Source organism: Pelodiscus sinensis, chromosome 7 (assembly GCF_049634645.1).
Source record: "Pelodiscus sinensis isolate JC-2024 chromosome 7, ASM4963464v1, whole genome shotgun sequence".
Classification (NCBI taxonomy): Eukaryota; Metazoa; Chordata; order Testudines; family Trionychidae; genus Pelodiscus; species Pelodiscus sinensis.
Window position 1 is genome coordinate 47,949,921 of NC_134717.1, and position 11,389 is coordinate 47,961,309.

At 41.6% G+C, this 11,389-nt stretch overlaps 1 long non-coding RNA gene across 1 annotated transcript in view; it reads right to left on the minus strand.

Annotated features, from left to right (window-relative positions):
* Nucleotides 1-8,848, minus strand: part of LOC112545176 (uncharacterized) — a 54,295-nt gene extending 45,447 nt beyond the window's left edge. Inside the window, exons 1-2 of the long non-coding RNA XR_003088614.2 lie at nucleotides 8,759-8,848; nucleotides 5,198-5,263 (exon numbers count right to left, since the gene is read on the minus strand). This is a non-coding gene — a long non-coding RNA (uncharacterized LOC112545176). The remainder of the gene's footprint in view (nucleotides 1-5,197; nucleotides 5,264-8,758) is intronic.
* Between the last annotated feature and the right edge of the window lie 2,541 nt (nucleotides 8,849-11,389).

Here is an 11,389-nt window from a genome sequence, read left to right on the forward strand (position 1 = left end):
GCATGCTGTGTACCCCAGAACCCAGAGCCATGCCAGAAAGACTGTTGCCTGTGTTGTCTGACATTGGGGAGGCCTTGACATGTGAGTTCCATTACTGTCCCCTTAAGCAGGGAGGAGGGAGCGTGTGGGCCTTGCTGACCATGGATTACGCAGGAAACTGGGCATGTGCCACGTCAGCTGTCTGCCTCACAGGGTCCCTGGCTTCTTACCCATATGGATGTATGTATGAAGGCACATGACATGCTCCTAACCCTGGGGAGAGACATTGCACAGTGCCCTCCCTCCAGAAGCCCCCTCTATGCAGAGGCAGGCCACATCTCCCCTCCTCTTCTCCCCCACATACACCCACACTATATACAGCACAGGGGCATGGGTGCAGTCCCGGGCCAGCTCACTCTCCCGGGGACAGCAGGACATGATGGTGCAGAGACCTGCCATCCTCGCTTTGCAGAGGGGGGCTGGGTTTCACCACTTTGTCCCCAGGGATAATAGAGCATGTCTCTGGTTTCTCCACAGCCGCACCAGCTGCGAGTGCAGGGTACACCATTCCACTCAGGACAGCCTCCCGCACCTGGGCCGGAAGGATGATCCGCCACCTGGAGGAGTACCACTGGCAGCACCTGGCGCTATATGCTAGAGCAGGTCTGCTACCAGGAGCACTGGGTGGAGGAAGACCTTCAGCTGCAGCGGAAGAGCTTGCGGGAGCTGCTTGCCCAGGGCCGTGCCATACGGGATCACCTGCTGACCCTGGTGCAGAGATTGGTGCCTGCTGCTGCTCCAGCCCCTGTGGCCACCCCTACTATCACTCCTTCTCCCACTCCTGCTCCCCTTCCCACTTCTTCCCCCGTCCCCCTCCTGAACTTCCCCACCTGCCATACTCACTGCCCCCCAGGGACGCCGATGCCCCTGCATGTGCAGTACTGCGAGACAGGAGGGCTGGCAAGACCCCCAACCCTGAGCTTCTCCTCCCCCTTCCTCCCTTTGCCTCTCCCTTCCAGGTCCCTCCTCTCAGGTGTCCCCTTCCCCTGTCCCACCCTCTCTCCTCCTCTCTCCTGCCTCCTTTACCAAGTCTCACCAGGGTTTCATTCACCCCCCCCCCCCCCGCACTTTTGTGAAATAAACAGAGTTTGCATTTATGAAAATACATGTATTTTATTTGACATTAGGAAGGGGGACTAGGGTGGGGTAAATGGAAGAATGTGAGAAAGGAATGAGGCACAAGCCCCCAGTGGGCAGACCAGGGAGGCTCTGAGTGCTCCTTAGGGTGGAAGCTTTCCCACAGGGCTTCCTGGATACTGACAGCCCCCCGATGGACATCCCGGATGGCAGCCTGCAGCAGGTGCAGCCAGGCTGATGGCAACGCGTCCACGAGATGCACCAGAGTGCCCAGGGGAAGCTCTGTCTCCATGTTGCAGAGTGATATGGTGTCTCGAGTGAGGGCAACCAAAGCACTCAGAGACACAAATGCTTTCCTGTCCTGCAGTGAGGTAGGCAAGCAAGCAGGGACACCTAAGAACCGGCTGGGCTGGATGTGTGTGTGTGTCCCTTTAAGCACAAGGCTCAGATAGCCTCAGGCAACAGCCACACACAGACACTCCTGACCTGATTCCCTGCCTGACCTGGTTCCGGCCAGCCTTAAATCCAATTCAGTGTTCACTCTGTGTGGATGCGGTAGTTCAAATCAGCAAAACACTAATTTGAACTGCATTTTATGTGTAGATGTATTAATTCGAATTATCTTAATTCGGATTAATTAATTCGAATTAAGATAACTCGAATTAATGCTAGTGTAGACATACCCTTTAAGAATAAGGTCTGCTAAAGTTTCACTGACATCAAACCTTTAATTTGATAGCTAGGGACAACATTAAACTTGTGCTTAAGTACTTTGCATTGACTTAATCTATACATCTATCCCTATTGACTAAGAAGCAAAGGATTAAGTCTGAGACCTGGGATATGATGTCGTATATTGTATTACAGCCAATAAACTGAGCTGAAAACTGAGTAGTCTAAAGGAAGCTAATGTTAAAAATTGCAGCAAATACTAGTTGTTTAATATTTGGTTTATTCAGTTTAAAAACTCAACAGCCACTGCCAAAAACAGATTAACATCCCCCAAATGCCCATAAACAAAGCATGGGACCCACATTCCTGGCTAATCTTGTTTATATGGCACATTAATCAATCAGAGGTAGGAAAAGCAATGGAAGAACTTTTACTTAGCTTTCTATTTTAGACAGGAATCCCCAGTACAGGTTTTAGCTGAGTTCATAGGATTTGAGAGATATGGATTTTAAAAAATAAAGATAAATTATAACACCCTATGCCACCACTAAAATTGGATCGAAATGGGGAAATAATCCTTTTTACTTCCAATTCCTATTGGCAGTGAAATATTTACCCACATACTCAGTGGTGCAATAAATAGCCACGATTTTATGCCCTGCTGGAAGTCCTTCCTCTGAAAAGCAGTTTTACTTTGGGAGATAGCATCCCAGAGTCATCCATACAGAACTTGTAACTCTGCTTCCTAGCAGTACAGGAACATGACAGCTGAGAATGGGATTCAATCATGTTGCACCACATATGGAGAATGTTGTTGCAGAATATTTTGGAATAGTTGCCAGTTACCTTACCTACTTTAGTATAAGCCTGTTTGGTTTATACACAAACATAAATAATGAAAAACATACCCATCTTTGTAACAAGGACAAATGAATTTATTTAATTATATTTCATTTTATTTACACTACTATAAAGCCAAATTTATCATTCTATTTAAACAAACACTGTTATAGTGTTATTGTTACAGCTTTCCATGAAGCCGTTATTAAGTTAATAATATAATTAAATTTTGTCAGTTCAATGAAATTACATATTGATGCTTTTCTTTTTCATAACACCATGCTGTGCTGTATTTATTTTGCTTAGCAACTGGATTTCATTTTAAAATAAGTGTATGGGAAAGAAAGAGTGAATCCTATTAATTACTTTCATATGATCTTTTTCATGTATAAAGGATTTTTTTCTGATATTTCCCAAAGAAAAAAGTTAAAACAACTATCATCCCAATGAAAATGTGACCTTAAAAATAGAGATAGATGCACATATATTGAAACTTTTCAATTCACCAGACACTGTAATACAACATTAATACTTATTGTAATCCAAATGCCAGGTGGCAAGAACACAAAATGATAATGTATTGCAACAGATCTGTGTGTATAGAATAAGGGTCTCGAGCTACTGTTTTACTAGTGGAAAAATGTGTAAATCTATTATGGTACTTAAAATAAATAACTAGAAGAGAACTGGAATTCTCCTGACAGCATATATGTTAATACTGAGAATGACAGAATTTACTGATAGATTTAGTATTCTGTTTAGCTTTGGTTTGATAAAAACAATTGAAAAGCTCTCCCTTTTTTTTGGCGACACTGTTTTATCACTACGGATGACATTTTCATCTTTTTTCATTCTGTCTGTCAAACAGTTTCAGGTTATAATTCCTCTCTCTCTTCTGAACAGAATTAATCTTGTATAAATCTACAGATCTGAAAGAATAGATTATTGGCATAATTGAAAATTCTCCAGATTTACACTAGGACAGCTAAGATCAGACCTTGATCCTGTGTGATGTTGATGACTCCAGTGCAAACAACAGGCATTGTATTCCATATTTGCATTCATGTAGCACAGGATTTTGCAATCCTCTTTCAGGGGCAGAAGGTAATTTAGTCCATTGAAATCTATAGGTCTACTTGATTAATAGAATTCTACTCAGTGTGAGAAAAAGTGGCAGAGTATTTTTCATAAAAGCTAGTAATATGGCAGTCTTTATGTTTTGGGGGGACTGCACACACACACACACACACACACACACACACACACACACACACACACACACACACACACACACACACACCTCCTAAAACATGAAATGACATCTGGGAGATAAAATGCTGCACTGTGTAAGCCACATTGCTTATTGCTTCAAAACAAAGTCGTAATAAATCTTTTTTATACCATTAAAATACTATGGCACTTGATTCTTCACTGCATTAAAGTCACTTTAGAAGGTAATTATTTAACTCTCCATGATATCTACTGATGGCATTTCTTTTTCTTTTCAAGAAAAGCAAAGGTAGTATTAAATTATTGTTGCACAGTAGGCATTGTACATGTTATTGAGAAGAAAATGGAAAATGGCCTTGGTGAAAATAAATATATTTCGCTCAGGAGACTCGTAAGTAAGTCTCATTTGATTATTTTACTTTAATTTACACAAATTTACACAAATTCATCACCACATTGCTGTACTGTTAATTGTCTTGTAAGACAGAAAACTGATTTTTATTACAGCCAGTTTGCTGGCAGTATTTTATAGCAGCTATTTGTCAGAGTAATATCTGAAGGGTACACTTACAGAGTTCTGCTTTTTACTACTAGCAATAATGTTACTGCTTTGGTCTAACTCAAGGCTCTAAACACAAAAGGTCTCGTTTATTGTTTATTTGATCATAACTTAGTAAGAATTGTAGAAATACCAAAAATATTCCATTCATTGTAAATTTAGGTTCCAATATTATGAGTTGACAGATGTAAGTGTCTAAACAATCTGGCTGCGTCTAGACTGGCATGATTTTGTGGAAATACTTTTAACAGAAAAGTTTTTCCGTTAAAAGTATTTCTGCAAAAGAGCATCTATATTGGCAAGTGCCTTTGCGCAAAAGCATTTGTGCCCATCGGGGCTTTCTTACGCAAAAAATTCCTGTCCCTGTCTACACTGGCCCTCTTGCGCAAGAACACTTGCGCACTAGAGCTTTTTCCCGAGTGGGAGCATCAGAGTTCTTGCGCAAGAACACTGACAATCTTACATTAGATTGTCAGTGTTCTTGTGCAAATTCTAGCGGCCAGTTTAGACAGCTGGCAAGATTTTGCGCAAAAGCAACTGCACAAAAGCAACTTGCCAGTCTAGACACACCCCCTATGTTTATTTTATATTTTTCCAAAAGGGAAAAGAACTGTGACACTATACACTTTGCAGTTTTGGCTGAAAGTCAAATTCTCCCTTTAGAATCTGAAGTATCTCATTAATTTCTGCAGTTCCTTCAGACACAGCACACATGACACTCAGAGCAGAAATTAGCAATGGATACTTATAACATCTTTATAAAATAGAGGTTTCACTTACTTAATTTCATGTCATCTGGATTCTCTGGGGTAAAACTATGCCCGGGCTGAATTGTATGGCAAGTTCCTAAACAAATAGGCATACAGTAAGGTACAAGGTAACTATAATTGAGCAGATAAAATGACCTATTTTTCTGTATGAAATGAGACATAACTAATAGAAGCCACCTGGGGATTTTATTCAGCACTAATTTGTGTCAAGCAAACACAAATAATGTTGACGATTATAGGCAGATTTACAGGCCAATCAATCTGCAACTCCAACTGATGCCATGGCTGTAGCAGAGTAGGATTCACTCCCCTGATTTAATATGTTGTACCTAAAAGACAAAGACTTATTCTGGATCCTACTTTGGTATCTTCAAACAACTTTGACTGTTCAGGGCAGAAGCTGGTTTAACTGCCTTCTTGAAAAATCCACTTGTATAAAGAAAATCTTTAGACTAACCCTTTCCTTTGTTTCCAGGAGAAAGAGGGTATTGTCAGGATGTTTTTACACCCCCACAATCCCTTAGTGGTCAGAATAATTCCTAAGGCTACAGACAGCTAAGGGTAATTTAGAGCAACCCTGAGTTTATTCTAATTTACACTGGAGACAAGAATGGCTTCAGGCCACTCCCAATTTTAAAGGACACAAAGGTGACTTGGAAGCATCTTTGTATCCTTACATACTATATCTCAAATGAAGCTGCAGAACTAGCCCAAGGGGACAAATGAGACTACAGAAGTTAAATGGTCATAAATATTTACAATTTAATTGCCAGTGTCTCCTGCAGGAAATTGCTACATAAGTGTGTTGCTTTATTCCAAAGCCTTCATACTGTCAGAATGCTCTATGCACACTATGAATAAATAGCTTCACTCTATTATGGTAAGAAGCTCTGCTTTAAGATGGCTAAGCTAAAACTGCATCCTGGGACAAAGTGGATTCATAGCTTTAGTTCAGCACATGATTCTATTTCACTCAGTGTGCTAGCCTCACATAGCAAGTGAGTTATGATTTCCAGAATAGCTGCCAAGAACCAGCACATCTTGATTTTTAACAAAGAAGGATTTTAAAAGAAACTCATTCAGTTAAATGCAAAAATTGTGCAAAATGAAAAGATCTTCACATAATTGTCAGTTATAGCTAATCGTTCAAATGGAAGCAGACAGGCATATGGAAGCCAATGGCAGCTGAAGGCAAAGAGTTCAGGTCCCAGTTAAAAGAGTACCTAATAGAACATATTTATCAGTTATTGAGAAATTATCTAGACATGACGAAGTGTGGATATTTGCTAGTGAAATATTTTCATGGTTTCAAGGATCCTTTAAAAAGGATCTCAAGTTTTACAGATATGGAAAAAAATGAAGACTGGACTTGCAATTATGGAAAGATTTGGCTCTAAAGCAAAAACAGAGATGAGAACAGATAAAGATGAATAAGGTAAATTGCCAAGTAATCCCATAATACTTGTATAGAAGGGATGAATTGGCTTTGAATTTTGAACACTTTAAAATTGAGAGTTTTCTTATTTAACATCTTGGTTCATAACAATCTCTAATTGCTAGCTTGAGTTGCCTCTTACTATTCCATATTTAGATTGTATGTTACATTGCTTTGTCCTATTTAAATATGCCCTCGCTTATTTAACAAAAGCATGTGTTATGTATTCACTTGTATACTTGTCATTTTATATTCACACATGTAATCTGATGTTGATGATTATATATTTTAATCACTAAAATGAATCAGAAATAAGAATATTAAGAAAGGCATGATAAAGTTAGGAAAAGGATCCAGTCAACATGACCAACCTGAAGGGGTCATGGAGGAACCTCACTCAACAAGGACTTCAGATCTCCTCTTCTCCTAATGCTGGAATAATAGGAGTATAGCAGTAGGAGTGTACTACTGACCACTTGACCAGGACAGTAATGGTGATTGGGAAGCTCAGAGTGGCTACAAAACCAGAAAACCCAATCACATTGAGGAATTTCAACTATTCACATACTGAATGGCAACATGTCACTTCAGGACAGAATATGGAGATAAAATCTCTAAACAACATTAATGGCTTCTTGGAGCAGCTAGTCCTAGAATGCACAGGGGGAAAGGAAATACTTGATATAATCGTAAGTGGATGAAGAGGAGAATACACCTGAACAGCTCAGTAATAGTTATCATCATGTAATTAAATTTAACATTCTGGTAAGGGATGAAACCCATCCAGCTTCAAAAAGAGGAATTGCACTAAAATGAGCAAGTGCATTAAATAAAATGTAAAAGGAATAGTTGCAAGAGACATATGCCTGCTGTTTGTATAGAAACTACATAGAAACACCATAAAAGAGGCTCAAACTCAGTGCATATCCCAAATGAAAAAAAGCAGTAAGAGGACCACAAAATTCTACAATGGCTAAACAACAGAATAAAAGAGGTCACTGGAGGCCAAAAAATGAATCCTTTAAAAACTCAAAGTCAAAACCTGCAGAGGAAAATACAAAAGAATGTAAACACTGGCAAGTCAAGTGAAAAAAAATTATGCAGATCAAAAAAGAATTTAAGGATCAGCTAGCAAAAGACTCAAAAACTAACACAATTTTTTAAAGTACATCAGAAGTGGGAAGCCTGCCAAACAATCAGTGGGACCACTGGATGATAAAGGCGCTAATGGAGCACTCAAAGAAGAGAAGACCATTGTGGAGAAGCTAAATGAATTCTTTGCCTCAGTCTTCACTGCAGAATCTGTGAGGAAACTTCCCACATCTGACTATTCCTTTTTAAGTGACAATCTAAAGAACTGTCTAAGATTGAAGTGTCAATTAGAGGAGGTTTTGGAACAAATTGACAAATTAAACAGTAATAAGACACCAGGAGCAAGTGGTATTCATCCAAGATTTCTGAAATAAATTTGAAATTGTGAAAATATTAACTATGGTATAGTCAGGGCTGTTCTCACTCTGGCACTCTGAGTGTAGGACGTGGAGGCCCGCAAGAGACCTTAGTTACCTTTCCTCTATAGGTTCTGATTACAAAAACTCTCTAGAGTCTCAGATTCACTGACTTTGGGAGGTAGCTTCACCACCAAGTGAAACAAAAAGAGACCCCTTTCTTATTGAACCCAGGAAGGAAGCACTTGGACTTCTTTCAGAGAGGTATCTCCAAGTTCTTTTACCACAACAGAGCTTGGGAAAAAAAGAGAACTAAACTGCAGTCTCTGTTAGCTAACCTCTCAGTCTTAGGCAAGCACACACACACACAGACCTCCTGTTTCCTCCCAGGACACAAGAATCAAATCATTGCCTTCAAAAAGTGATTTTATTAACAAAACCAAACAGATATACTTGATAAAGCATACTTGGTTGCTAGGTGTTACAGAGCAACTAAGAAAAAAGCAGATTAAAACACAGATGAAAAAAAAAGATATCTCTGGGCATGGCTTAAATAGCGAATGGTGGGGGAGGAGAGCACATGGATTTTACACAGAGAAGGTTTATCAAACAGCAAAATAGAGAACAATAACCTGATTGCGACTAAATACATGTTTTCCTTCTACTCATGATCCATGCTGATCCGTACCTCAAGGTCCAGTTCACTCCCATGTCCAATATTTTTTAGAGGCATGGTAATTCTGATTACTGCATCTGCTCCCTCCAGCCCTTCAGTAAACAAAGAGAGCAGGCATGGTATCTATATGCAATTCAGATTTCAGCACTGTATCCCATTGGTTCTTCTGGCCTCCTGCCAACACCCTTGCTAGCAATCTAAGTTTAACCCTTTAGTCACCAGATGCTAGCCAGCACTCCTCCTATCCAGCATAGGAATGTCACCTATTATTTGAATCAGCTTCTGTATCAGAAGACTGGAGGATAGTTAATGCAACACTGATTTGTTTAAAAAGCACCAAAGGTGATCCTGGCAGTTACAGGACAGTAAACCTAACCTTCAGTATCAGGCAAATTGGTTGAAACTGTAGTAAAGAACAGAATGATCAGATACATAGACGAACATGATCTGTTGAGAAAAGTTCTTTTGTAAAGGAAAATCATGTCTTGTCAACATATTAGTAATCTTTGAGAGAGCAACAAGCATGTGGACAAAAGTGATTAGTGTACTTAGACCTTCAAAAAGCCTTTTCTAAGCTCCTTCACTATAGACTCTTATGTAAGGTAAGCAGACAAGGGATAAGAGGGAATGCCCTGTCATGGACCTTTAACTGGATAAAATAGGAAACAATGGACAGGAATAAATGGTCAGTTTTCAGTATGAAGAGTGGTAAATAGCATGGTCTCTGAAGGATCTGTATTGGAACCAGTGTTCAACATTTTAATAAATGACTGAAAAAGGGGTGAACAATGAGGTGTCAGACAATACAAAATTAATGAAGATAGTTAAGTCCAAAGCTGCAAAGAGTTATAAAGGAATCTCACAAAACTGGGTGACTAGGCAACAAAATGCTAGATGAAGTTCAACACTGACAATTGCAAAGTAATGCACACTGAAAAACATAATCCTAGCTATACCTTCAAAATGATAGGTTCTATACTAGCTGTTACCATTCAAGAAAGAGATCCCAAAATCATCATAGACAACTCTCTGAAAATATCTGCTCAAAGTGGAGTTGCAGTTTAAAAACTAACAGAATGAAACATTGGGAAAGAGATAGATAAGAAACAATCATAATGCCACTATATAAATCCATGCTACATCCACACCTTGAATGGTGCAAACAGATGTTTCATGTACCTCATCATCTTTGTTGTCCTTTGCATGAAACGTCTTCCAGAGGAGGAGAGATTGAAAAGTCTCTGACTATTCAGTTTAGAAAAGAGATGACCAATGGGGGATGTAATAAAGATTTATATAATCCTGAATGGTGTGAAGAAAAATTCTTATTTACCCCTTCTCACACAGACATAGCTTCTCCTACAGACATAGCTGCTGCCTCTCACAGAGGCAGAGTTATTAAGCCCAGAGAAGTTATCTCCCAGTGCCTCAGAGTGTCTTCACCAGAAGCACTGCAGTGGCACTACAGTGGCACAGCTGCATCTGTTCAGCTGTGCCGAGGTAGCTGCTATAGTGTAGACCAGGGGTTGGCAACGTATGGCATATGTGTCATAAGTGGCACGCGAGCTGATTTTGAGTGCCGTGTGCCATGGCTGGAGCCAGGTCGTAGTGAAGCTGTCCCTGCTGGGGCCTCATCAGGGCCCTGGTTGCTGCTCCTCAGCAATTATGCAGCTCGGTCGGCAGGGCCACGTGATGGAGCAGGGCTGCTCTGGGAACTGGGGCTGCTTCAAGGGTGGGTAGGCTGTGTAAGGGAGTGGGGTGCCCCTGAGCCAGCTGCTGGTGCAGGCAGGAGCTGGGCTAGGCTGGGGAGGAGGGGAACTCTCTCTGGAGCACAAGTGATTGCTGGGGTAGGCGTGAGGGTGAGTGCTGCCTGGTCTCCGGCTCTAGGGCTGGGCAGTGGCGGGGAGTTGCTGAGAGGAGAGGAAAATGCGTGGGGGATCCCCCTGCCCCAAAGCTGCATTGGCCACGGGTACCTGGCAGGAAGGCGAAAGCACCATGTACCCCATCCCTATCAAGGCTGGACACCCCAGGGTCACCCACCTGCCCACCCCCAACACACTGATCCCACCCCATGCTGGTGATCCAGCATTGTGCCCCCCGCAATATTGGAGCCAGTGCTGGTTTCCTGTGGCAGGGCGGAAGCTCCAAGGCCCCACGCTGCATCTGGCTTCTGGGGAAGCGCACACACGCTGCTCCTCTTCTCCTCACAGGAAAAGCCGGACCTGATCCAGGGCAGGAGACCAAGTGGGGCGCATGGTGGAGAGAACCCCTCTTGGAAGAGCGGTACGGCTCAGGGCAGGAGGGTTAACTCTTGGCACGCCACTTCGGAAAGGTTGCCGACCCCCGATGTAGACAGACTCAGATGATGCTGGTTATAGTAGTTAAAGTAAAACAGGCCAGAATTCACTCTGGCTAAGTCTACACTGGCCCCTTCTTCGGAAGGGGCATGCTAATTTTGAAAGTCAGAATAGGGAAATCCGTGGGGGATTTAAATATCCCCCGCGGGATTTAAATAAACATGTCCGCCGCTTTTTTTCCGGCTTGGGGAAAAGCCGGAAAAAAGCATCTAGACTGGCCCGATCCTCCGGAATAAAGCCCTTTTCCGGAGGATCTCTTATTCCTACTTTCAGGTATAAGAGTAAG